The sequence below is a fragment of the Strigops habroptila genome, chromosome 2, assembly GCF_004027225.2.
Source record: "Strigops habroptila isolate Jane chromosome 2, bStrHab1.2.pri, whole genome shotgun sequence".
Classification (NCBI taxonomy): domain Eukaryota; kingdom Metazoa; phylum Chordata; class Aves; order Psittaciformes; family Psittacidae; genus Strigops; species Strigops habroptila.
Genome location: NC_044278.2, coordinates 118,955,540 through 118,968,266, shown reverse-complemented (window position 1 = coordinate 118,968,266; position 12,727 = coordinate 118,955,540). Strand labels below are relative to the sequence as shown.

The 12,727-nt window shown below is 42.6% G+C and overlaps 1 protein-coding gene across 11 annotated transcripts in view; it reads right to left on the bottom strand.

The window, feature by feature from the left end:
- TENM4 (teneurin transmembrane protein 4) overlaps nucleotides 1-12,727 on the bottom strand; it is a 1,610,848-nt gene that overhangs the window by 91,291 nt on the left and 1,506,830 nt on the right. The gene's annotated exons all lie outside the window — the stretch shown is intronic.

Here is a 12,727-nt window from a genome sequence, read left to right as displayed (position 1 = left end):
CAATTTTTGGCTGAAGGTAACTATTTTTCTGAGCAACACCAGCAAATCGTAGTGTCAGTGTGCCAACGGGAGCCAGCGAGTGATTTCCCTAACTCCTGTCCTGCTGGAGAGCAGGGATTGAAAGCCAATGTTTCTACAGGTGCAGAACCAGATCTCAGCTAGAGTAAATCATCCCACCTGCATTTGCTGTCTACCCACTTGAACTGAGAAATGTCACTTTACTGCTTCACTGAGGATGATATCCGCAGTGGTTTGTAAAGATGGTTTCATAAACATGGATCATATGGAGAAAGATTAAGTTATTTTCTTATACTCCACCTAAAAATCTGATATTATAAAATGCAAGATCAAGTATAATTTCTGTTTAATACTATTTGTATATTCCACAGTACAGAAAACTATTTGTCAGGATGTCTTAAATAAAATTCCTACTGATCTAAGCAGAGAGCTCCAATACTAATGAAACTTCTCAAAGCATTACCAGAATTTGTCAGCAATCTAAACTGCCACTGGATTCATAGAATCCCAGACTGGTTTGGGTTGAAGGGACCTTAAAGCTGATCCAGTTCCAACCCCTGCCACAGGCAGGGACACCTTCCACTAGAGCAGGTTGCTCCAAGCCCCTGTGTCCAACCTGGCCTTGAACACTGCCAGGGATGGGGCAGCCACAGCTTCTCTGGGCACCCTGTGCCAGCGCCTCAGCACCCTCACAGGGAAGAACTTCTGCCTCATATCCAACCAAAATGTCCCCTGCATAAGTTTGAACCCATTCCTTGTCCTATCACTACAGTCCCTGATGAAGGAACTTTGAGCAACCTGGTCTAGTGGAAGCTGTCTCTGCCCATGGCAGGGTGGTTGGAACTAGAAGATCTTATGGTCCTTTCTGACCCTTATCATTCTGTGATTCTATTCTATGATTCTATGTCCTTTTCCATCCTTAGAAAGACCTGAGGAAGGGTTTGAAACTGTCTTCTCTCAGCTTCTCATTAAATGGCTGCACATTTGTAAAAGACAAGGAATCACAAGAAATAGGCTGTTTCTTGACGACTAAGTCCCATGCATGAGGGACTTGGTATTCTGGATGACTGACAGCATATTCAAGCCAACACTGGGACTATGAATGTTTTAAAATACTTGAGGGACCAGATCGTACATTTTTGTGAACCCAAAAAGAACACTTCCACCTGGTATTTCCTCCTTCCAAGAGTTAAAAGCAAGCAAAGTTAAAAACCACAACATGTTGCAGGCGTGTCTCCTGCTGTCCTACACAAAACACATGTCCAAGCAGTTGCAAACTTCTAAGTAATACTACAAGCACATTGGTCTAGATCCTCAGCTCACGTTAATGGAGGGGTGTGCTTTATATCAGCAAGCATCTGGTCCATGACATATCACAGACAACTATTTCTACAACAACAAGCACCAGCACAACATGGACAAACAAAGAGCTTCCTCTCTCCTTGGCAGCTGAAACAACTCCATTTGAATTCCCACCTTCCAGGAAGAGACTCGGCTCCCATTCTAGACAATGCTTCACAGCACTGTGCTCCAACTCCATTAGCACATCTACATGCTCCCTAACTCAGAGGACACTGGCATTTCTTCTTAGAGAAGCAGCTTGTCAGCAAGCCCAGCTGCATCCGCCATCCCCCCGAGGACTATTACAACAGCTTTATTTACATGCTATAAGGAAAGATGTTCCCACAAAGGGGACATATCTCCCAAACCACACTGATAAAACGAAGCTGGAGCAACACGCGCAAATCTGAATTCAGTTAAAAGCAGGTGGGGTGGAAACTGGAGGAAAACCAGATTCTCCCTGATCAGAGCCTCAAATCTTCTCCTTCCCTGGGTGACAAAAGTTGCCCCATTTGGGAAAACACAGTTAACACAGTGAGCTGGAAGCAGCTGGCTGCTCCAGTATCAACGTGTCCTTTCTGGAGGCAAGATCGACTAGTCACAATGCACCAAGCCCCCCAGGAACCTGGTTAATGCTAATTTAGTCAGCCATTTCCTTCAGAAGACCTTGGTCTAAATGCAATTACACTACAAAACAAGTGAAGTGGTACTGCTAAGATGCTCAGCTCCGCTAGAAGCTTTCCCAATACATTTACATAAAATTAGCTCTTATGTTAATAGAGATTTATTCCATCAGTCCAGGCCTGTCAGTTCAGAGTGTTTTCTGCACTTGAACTGAATTTCTTGTAGCTGCGGCCTCATCTTCCCGTTGAATTATTAACAGATTCCCACTATTGCCTCCATTTTCTGGCCTTTTTTAGGTTTGGTTTGGTTTCCTTCTCTATTTTTACATGAGGCTCTATGGATTCTTGCTTTAAAATGAAAAGCAGTCTGCTTTTTTCCTCTCCTTTAATTAGATTTTCCCTTACTTTTATTTTCTTTTAATTTCTTCCATAAAAGCTTCCCTGAAAGACCAAACCATTGCGGAAATGCTATCTAGAATGCCACATGGCTTATCAGACAATTTTACACCATCACTTTGTGAAGTCATTCTTTATTCCCTAGAAAATGAAATTAAGTGTTCCTGGTAAGATCTGGGCCACAGCGACAAAGCAGGCAGGGGTGCACTGATGCCTTTACGTTCCCATTGCTCAGATACAAAGGAAGTTTGACAGGCTGTCAACAAAATTCAAGCAGACAAAACCAGCTTTAGAAAAGAAGCCAGAGGAGTAAATTCCCCAAAAGCCATTTCACATTATGGGAGCACATTAAAGACTTGTCTTTAATACTGACTCTGATCCAATGTGTCATAACTTAGACATTGGCCCTTCCAATGTTTCTTATTCATAGATGTTTCTGGTTGATACTGTGCTTGGCACCGGGAAATAGACTAAAATACTGCTTCTGCTAAATATTTTTCACTGGGAGAAGAAAATTCCATGCACCCTAAATCCCCTTTTGCTCCAAGAAATGTACATTCTTTCCTTGAGTGAGGATAGGTACCATGGAAAATCTTGCTCCCATGAATTTCTGCAGCTCCTCAAAGTATTTCCACCATAACTCATTATGCCTTCTCCTTTAAATGTTTCAAATGTGTGGAGATGGTTATCACACTGCTGAGCCATCCTCAGCCAAGTTATTCACAATAAATATTTTCATTTGCCACTATAAATCTCTGTGTCTCTTTGAACTTACTTACCATTTCCATATTTTATTGGGGGTGTATATAGACACACATATATATAATGTACATCTATATATATATGGAATTTACCCTTCTGCTTCGGATAAAACTTCAACAGAGCGCCATAGAGTGAAAATCTAGAAAGTTACTACTCATTGGCAAGAGCATTATTAATTAAATCAGGTGATCTTACTTCTGTTTCATCCTCTGCTACGAGCTTTCTGTATGACACTGGTCATGTCAGGTAGTCTGTATGTGTCTTTGTACTCCACCTGCAAAACAACAACTGAAGCACATCCCCTCCTTACAGAGACATTAGAAGGATAATGGTTGTATCCTGCTAATCCCTTGGAAAGGAATTCGTACATCCTCATGGCACTTCACCTGTGATATTATGCTCAGACACTTTGCTGATAAGAGCCTATAAATACAGTCACTTGTTACAAACACGATCTCATGGCTTCAGCTGCTGTGACCTTTTTGCTTGATAATAACAGGGGATGAAGCAAAATGTACCTTGTCCAGTTTGGGTTGAATGCCCCTGTCTCATGTTGAACAACCTCAGGGCAGAATGGTACTAAGATAGACAGGGAAATTGGTGGTGTGCCAGGTAAAAGTGAAGGGCATCATAATCAAACATATGGACACTGAGAGAATGCCTGAGCTGGCAGATGAAGGACAAAAGCAGAAGAGGAAACAGCAAAACATACAGACCTTCCACTTCATTGCTTGTGTCAGTATTTTCCTCAAAACCTGCCTATAAAATAGCTCTGCCCCACTTGCCTCTTAACTGTGCAGAAAAAAAACCTCCTGAGAGTCTTTCCTTGAACTGAGTCAATCTCTATCTGGCTTCTTTAGTCCAGTTTAGCAGTAGGAAAAGCTTGAACTTGAAACCTACCCACTGATCTTAGCTGCCATATGAATTAAAGAAATAAGGTTAAGAAAAGGCATGGAAAAGATCCTGCTGAAGAGTCCCTTGTTAAACAAGAAAGGCACATGTATAAGAAAAAATGAAAATTAAAGACCCAGAAAGACCCCCACACTGATACCACTAGTTTGTTTCTAAAAGGGTTTGGCACATCAGCCTTCCAGTATCTGAAGGGGGCTACAAGGATGCTAGAGAGGGACTCCATCAGGGACCGTAGCGATAGGACAAGGGGTGATGGGTTCAAACTGAAACAGGGGAAGTTCAGGTTAGATATAAGGAAGAAGTTCTTTACTGTGAGGGTGCTGAGGCACTGGAATGGGTTGCCCAAGGAAGTTGTGAATGCTCCATCCCTGGCAGTGTTCAAGGCCAGGTTGGACAGAGCCTTGGGCAACATGGCCTAGTGTGAGGTGTCCCTGCCCATGGCAGGGGGTTGGAACTGAATGATCTTAAGGTCTTTTCCAAGCCAAATCATTCTATGATTCTGTGTTGGGCAGCTAAGATACAAATCCAGCTGGATTTAGCAGGACCTGTTGCGATGGGACAAGGGGATAATGGTTTTTAACTGAAACAACAGATTTAGACTAGATTTAAGAAATAAAGTTTTTATGATGAGGGTGCTGAGGCACTGGCACAGGGTGCCCAGAGAAGCTGTGGCTGCCCCATCCCTGGCAGTGTTCAAGGCCAGGTTGGACATAGGGGCTTGGAGCAACCTGCTCTAGTGGAAGGTGTCCCTGCCCATGGCAGGGGTTGGGACTGGATGAGCTTTAAGGTCCCTTCAACCCAAACCAGTCTGGGATTCTATGATTCCAAATTTATAGGAATCATTCATCGATTCATTAGGCTCAGCCAAGAAGCTCAGCAATAAGGGGAGCAGCAGATTGCCAGTGTCCCTTTAGACAAAGAGACTAAATGAGCTGACATTTGACCAAGTCCCAAAGAGGGACTTGCTAGAGTGGCCCTGACAGACATGGTTCGCCACAGATTCTGCCACTGAGCTTTCTGAGCAGCTGATGGAGTGGGAGATGCAAGAGGAAAAGAGTAAGTGATGAAGAGCAAAGTTTATAAGAACTCTGACCAGGCTCAATAAAAGAAAGTCAATTCTAAGTTGTTTGCAACACGAAACAGTATCTGCTTTGTTTGTTTAACCTACTCAGTGAAGCTATTTATAAGGTCCCATGACTGAAGGGTCAGGGGATGCTGATGCTTCTTTATGCGGGCATGGTCCTTGGCTGTTAGCCTTTTGCAGGAAGCCTTCTACAATCTTTTAGACATTCTACAAAGCACACAGTAAAACCAACTGAATTAAATGCTTCGAAGAAAACCCATTACTGCAATTGTCTGAAGGAGGACAGGGGGAAAACACAACATAACGCTTGGATACCCTTATGAATGTGGCTAATGAAGTTGGTATTTGAACTCATAGAATCATAGAATGGTTTTGGTTGGAAAGGACCTTAAGATCATCTAGTTCCAACCCCCTGCCATGGGTGTGGATGCCTCATGCTAGACCGTGTTGCCCAAGGCTCTGTCCAACCTGGCCTTGAACACTGCCAGGGATGGAGCATTCACCACTTCTTTGGGCAACCGGTGCCAGCACCTCACCACCCTCACAGTAAAGAACTTCTTCCTTATATCCAACCTTGAGAAAGCCCTTATTAATCAAGATTTAAAATAACACCTCTAGATGCAGATTTTATTCTTGTTGTTTCTTTAGATCTGGTCTAACCTGACAGTATCAAAACATCTGAAGATCTTCTTCAGCTGATAATTTCAGTATCCATGAGAGGGTTTGTTTTGGTTGACCCGCTGTTGTCTGGTTTGTCCCGCTCCTCATTTCATGCACCTGATGCCGTTCTGCTCCATAAAGCCTTACAAACTGATACTTCTTAAATACCTCCTTTGGCATCAATCCTTTTTAACAATATTAGCGACTGCTAGTTGTAGCTCTTCCAAAAGGAAAGGAAGGTATCTTTAGCACATGACTGTTTAGTAACAAAATGTAATATCCTTTGAGGATCACCTATGACTTCTAAAAACCCCATGATCAGATGAACATTGCTCTCAACACAGTTCCCTGTTGGCTCCATTCCTGAAAGACTCAGACCCCTGTTGCTTTGAAAACATCTCCCAAGATTTGAAGCTTCTTCACCTACTTGATGTGTGTCCTTTTTCTCTTTATGAAAGCCCAATCCTTCTCTCTGATCTGCCAAGAAATCTGTCTGCTGTTGGAAAGAGATGCCACTTTGCCATCCAAAACATCTTGGGTCTCTATGCCTCATTGACTCACTATTTTTGTATCCCAAGATTTCTCAGTTGAGCTATAATGGGAAGGCGGTAGGATAAGGGCTACAGGAGGGCTGCTCAGCAAAATGGAAATGAAGAGCAAAAGACACTAATGCTGGTCTCTGGAGTTATAAAACTGGCTCCAACTATAGTATTTATTGACATGCTTTAAGGTGGCCTTGGCAGTGCTGTGGTAATGGTTGGACTTGATGATCTTAAAGGTCTTTTCCAACCTAGTTGATTCTATGATTTAGCTGAAAGCATTTTAGAACAGTTTTATAGGAAATGCAGTGCATAATAAAGTTGGGCTGTGCTTTACTGCAAAGTTTCAATGAAATATCCTTTTATTCACAGAATGGTTGACTAAGTAATACTTCATAAGTTGATGCTTCTCTCCTTTACTCCACTACAACCAATGAAACAATCTCTTGCTTTGCACAAGATCTCAAAGAAACAAACTCCTATGTTTTTAGGTCTGTAAAACCCAAGTCAAGCATTCAGCAGCTCATAAGGTGCAAGATAATTTTCCCGCCTAAGACTGAATTACACTCTTTTCATAATTTTTCAGAAGTGATCCCATAACCATTATTTCTATAAGAGGTAAAGACTTTATGGTACAATAACTTTCAGAGATGAATAATGTATTCGTGTCAAGTCTTCACCAAAAAAACTCCACAGAACTTACCAGCTCTTGTATTATTATTGTATTTTACGTCTGGTATTTATTTTGTAAGCTGTGACTGCATATTCAGCTCTGCAGAAGGCACAAAATAAAAGCAATTCCTTCCATTGAATTTGAGGCACCATGAAAGCAAAATTGAGCAGAAGAAAAAAATACATTCTTTCCAGGTTAACGTTAAAATGAACTCTCTTTTGGATGATGATAGGGTAAGTCCTTTAACTACATATAAGCTGTCTGATAGCTCTGCAATGATCCAAAGCAATTAGGAAAAAAATGGTTCAATAAAATATAGAGATTTATGATTGAGATTTGAAAACGGCTTTTTTTAGGTAAGAAGTTTTAACCAATTTAGCAAGTAAGCATCACACTTAAAGGACAGACTCTTGCTGATATATCGATATGGTTGAAAACTGTACTTGGGCTCAGCTGTGAGCAACCAACAGCTAGAAGGGATTGCCCCAAAGCTGGTCTGGCAAGGCAGAACCTTGCTGCATCAGTGCAAAGCCAACAGGATCAGCTCCCACCAGTTTCCCCTGCAATTTAAAAATTGGATAAGAATCATCATAGAACCCCAGCCTGGTTTGTGTTGGAAGGGACCTTAAAGCTCATCCAGTTCCAACCCCCTGCCAGAAGAACTTCTGCCGAAGAGCTCATCTCAATCTCCCCTCTGGCAGGTTAAAGCCATTCCCCCTTGGCCTGTCCCTACAGGCCCTTGGCCAAAGCCCCTCTCCAGGTTTCCTGGAGCCCCTTTAGGCCCTGGAGCTGCTCTAAGGTCTCCCCTTAAGGAGCCTTCTCTTCTCCAGGCTGCCCCAGCCCAGCTCTCTCAGCCTGGCTCCATAGGAGAAAAAAAGATTTTGGACCGAGCTGGCCAAGGGGTGCTTAAGCAATCCAGTCTGGTCTGGGGTCAGGAAACCTCTGCAGAGGTGAGGCAGCTTGGGGCAGAAAGCCCCCTGAAAGTGCCTTCTTTGCCTTTCCCTCCTGAATAAGAACCTTCCTGCAGGCTTATTTCAGGAATTTCAACCTCACCTTTTGTGATACAACAGAAGTGCCAGGGCCCTACAGGAGAACCATTATGACATTGAGCCTGCATTTAATTTGAAGAAGCCTTATGCAGTAATGAAATAATCAAATCTCTCACTTGAATAGGGCATGCAGTTTCTAGTGATGTTACCATACTGAATGAAGCTACTGACTCAGCTCATAGTTACCACAGCAGACATGTCCATCAGTGAGTAATGTACAACAATAGGCATGTGGGTGCTCTTTTTTCAGAGGAATGAACCTTGAACATTGAATAAGTATTAATCAAATATCTTTGTGCCAGATCCAAAAGAAAGCATCAGCATCTACACTGCAGTTAGACTCCTAAACCCAAACATGCATGTCAGCACCTGTGTAATGCAGGAGGTACTTACCTCATCAGGAGTTTTGATTTACTGCTTGGCAGTTCTGAAGGCTTGAGTTCTGCTTTCTGCACTCTGTAAGAGCTCCTGAGTACACAGGTGTCACCTGAGACCTTTTAATCCCTGCTACAGGATGATGGAGCATTTATATCAGCTGCTTTGCCTGATCCAAATCACACCAGGAAGATCCTACTCAGGAGTTTGTGGTTAGTAATAAATAGCCAATGTTTTCTTAATGATTGTTAAAAACTGGACCCCAGTTTCTCTAATGACTGTAGACAGGACTTGCTTTTACTGCCACTTGTAAAAGCGGAATATAATTACATTATGATTACATTATCTATGTTATAGAAAAAGACAGTAAAGGTGGATAGGAACTTCGGTTTTAAAGAGTCCTGTGTCTAAACATTCCATAAAGTGGATGTAAGTAGCTGCATACATTGTATTAGTTTATTACATGGAAATCCATGCTCAACTCATAATCACTTTAAGCTGATATAATGCCATACTATACAATTTAAAATCAAAAGAAAAAGGCTGAAAATGTAAGTTTTAAAAGGCAGCTTTCTTGTGCTAAAAAGGAATAATTACCTACTCTAGTGGAAGGTGTCCCTGCCCGTGGCAGGGGGCTGGAACTGGATGAGCTTTAAGGCCCCTTCCAACCCAAACCATTTTATGATTCTATGAAAAGCACACTTTTCTTGAAGGAAATGTACAGAAAAGACAGGTCACTTTGCTTCCCTTGTGAAGGAACCTCAGGAAGATCTGCCGGGGTGAACCCTCAGTCCTCCAGGTGTGGCAAGAAATGGTGAAAGGAAAAGAGTAGGTGCTCTGAGTGGCTTCCTTCCAGCATGCTAAGATACCATGTCCCTTCCAACACAGACTATTCTATGATTCTATTCTATGATAATATTCTTTGAAATCACTCAGATATCATCGGGACAGACCACCAAAATCCTGAAAGCCATTTTCATCTTCCCCTATTCTCTTAGTTTTTCTTTGGCCACAATAAATACTCACTATTTAGGTTTTGATGGGGCTTCGGATCGATGCAGTTTGACAATAAAACCCCATCCATTTATTTATTTATAGTAAAATAGGTTCACTAACATCTTAGCATCTAACAGTGCTGTGTTCCCCTCCCCAGCTGGCTCAGTGCGGTACGTTGTACAGCCTGGAACACAGTGGGGACACAAGGACATGGAGTGACATGTTTACAGATACCTTCTCACTCCGTAATGGGAAAAGAAATGTGCAAATTTAATTCTGATTGGATTTTTAAACCATAAAAACAAACTACTTCTTGTACTTAGACTACTCTTGCATCTGATACCAGCTCCTGCTCCCTGATGTCTTTATAACTCAGCTGGTTCTTTCTAGCTGCCCATGTAATTGGGATGGCAGCAAGTAGATATATACAACCTGCCTCAAAAAAGAAGGGGTAGAAGACACACCTACATAAAAATGATATGATTTCTTTTCAAATATTCCTTACCAAAAATGCCTTTTCTTCATGGTTTTCTTTAATCTTGTGCCAACACTTAACATAAAGGCTCTATGGAGCAGGACTTTAGCCTGTTCTTGCAATTTCCTGACACTGTCCCACAAGAGGGCACAAATATATCAGGTGTCCTACTTGAAAGTCAACAACTTGACACCACTGCATCTTGTGCTGCTCCTTACGGTGATGGACAACTAAGGATGGCTTAAAAATACAAAGCAAACAGCAAGAGTAAGTGGTTTCAAAATCAATACAAGAACGATCAAGTAGCAGAAGAGTACTTGTTATCTGTTCATCAAAATGATGTGAAAAGACGTTCTGTGCATCCAGAATTTAATTTAGCTACTTGCTTTATCATCATAAACACTCATTTCAATATGGGCAATGATTATTTTTTCTTCCCAAACATGAATAATATATAATTGCTGGTATTTTGGAGGAGACAAGGTCTTTACCTTTATCCATCAGGGCAATTTATCATTGTCTCTCTTTTTCTTCTGCAGTAGGGAGAGAGCTTGTCAGCTCAGCTTGTTCTTAAAAAGCTGGAGTGTAATTCAATAATAAATTCACTCAAAGGCTAGCTGTCACGAGGCATTCATTTATTTGTACCCATTAGGTGATCTGCACTGCTGTTCTCTCTAAAGGGAAGCTAAGCTGTGTTTCTGAAGGCCAGAAAATACATTGCATAGAAATGCAGTCACCTCCTTCACGCTGCTGCTACTTCTGCATTGGCCATACGGGAATGCCAACGTGGTTCCCTCAGGGGTGATAATCACCCAGCCAGGGCCTGGGAAAGCCCTGAGGAGCAGGCTGTGGTTCCTGATCTGAATGAGGAGTGTGTTTGTGCCACAGGGGCTGTGCGTCTGCAGGACATCAGATGTGCGGGAGACAGAGGTCCACGTCACCTCTGTGTTGCCTGCTCATGAGGGACTGCTCACAGCAAGTGGCATGGATTCAATTCCAATCCTACTCTATGAGAGTGATGGGTGCTGGGACAGAAAGATGTAGGATGTTTCATGCCCAGCAATCTACAGTCCTACACCAAGAAGGAGATGGCTTCATGAACCACAGCAGCAGCAATAGAAGGGTGGTCCTACAGCAGGATGCTGGAGGAGAGGGCTGTCCTAAGGCAGGATGCTGGAATCCTTCATCAGAACAAAAGATTTCCTGCTCTCCCTCTTGATGGGACAAGCTATTAAGCCAGCAGCTGGAAGGAGAGATGGAAATGGCTGTGATCTTCATGGAGACACTGAGGAGTTCCATGGATAAGAGGGATACTATCACGTGTTTGTTGTAAAGGTGACTGGAGGAGATTCAACAGTGAGAACACTACTGACCAAAGGGCATATCTACACATGCAAATGCAATCAGTCTCATTTGCCCAGACTAATTGGGTCCCAGATGGTCCCAGCCCATGCTCCTCCACAGAGCAGTCGCTGTGTGACCTCTGCTGAAGCTCTGCCACTTCCAGGGTGACAAGAGACATCTGTTCAGAGGTTCAGTTCTCTAGGTGGTGAAAACAGACAATTGAAACTGCAAAGAGAAACCAAGTCCCTGCCCATGGCAGGGTTCGAAACTAGATGATCTTAGGGTCCTTTCCAACCAAAACCAGTCTATGATCCTATGATGCTACAATTCTATGATCTAAGTAAGCAGAAAACACTTGCAATGGTTGAGTTTATCCAGACCTACAGGATCTTTAAGAACTAACAGGAACCCACACCATGTTTTAAGATCTCGAAATGTCATTTTTAGCAACCCAACAGACTGATGAGCCTGGAGCGTGTGCTGTGGTGCTGTCTCAGGGGAAAACACACCTCCTGTTGAGGTCCTTCAGTGCTATTTGCAACTGCTCTTGTGATGAGTCAAGATATTTAACGTGAGACATGCAACACAATCACAGCTTGAGGTGACCATATTTAGTGATACGCACCCTATGCTGGTATTTTAAGAACGGCAGCCTCATAAATCATCCCTATATCTGTATAATTCTTTGTGTTACCTTAATGGAACAAGGAGCCCCATTTATTAGTTCCACTGCAGTTAATGAAAAGCAATCATTAAACCCCTTCCTATTGATTTGAATCTTTGCATTCCCTCCCTCTAGTAATCTATATGCCAGATAAACATTTCTGCTAGCAGGTGCTCCTTTTGAATCCTGAATCTTCCTTTTAGCAGGACATCTACAGATGATTGGTAATTCTTTCCTATATAGAGATCTATCATCAGATTGGATGTAAATCCTGTAGCAGTTTATGTGACTCTATTTTATATTCCAAAGCCTGATTTTACAGCAACAAGTCACAACCACTGAAAGCAGAGAATTCACTGTGCTGACATTTAGTCCAGAGTCTGGACCCTTCAGCATCTGGAACCTGCAACCTTCAGAATGCTGATGAAGAACAACAGTTTGTGACATAATGAGTGTTTGGCCTTAGTCTGAATCACTGTTGTCAGCTTTTTTGGACTCTGAAGGGCTTGGCAGCAAGACAAATCAGGGAAACTATCACATCAGGCCAGCTCCCTGACACTGGTGTGCTTCTAAATGGTTCATGTCTGAGGTCAGCCTGTGGACCACCAGAGACAGTGACATACAGGAGGTGGCACCCAAGGGATGCTGGAGATGTTCCTTTATGGAAAAGCACTAGGTCAGGCCAAGAAGGGCCTGACAGGCCTGCTGAGATGCAGGTGCTGAAATAAATACTCACAAAACACGAGGCTTGTACATTTTCAGTGCCAACTCATTCACTGCTGTGTGTGGGAAAGCTGAAAGTAAGCAGTTAATGAC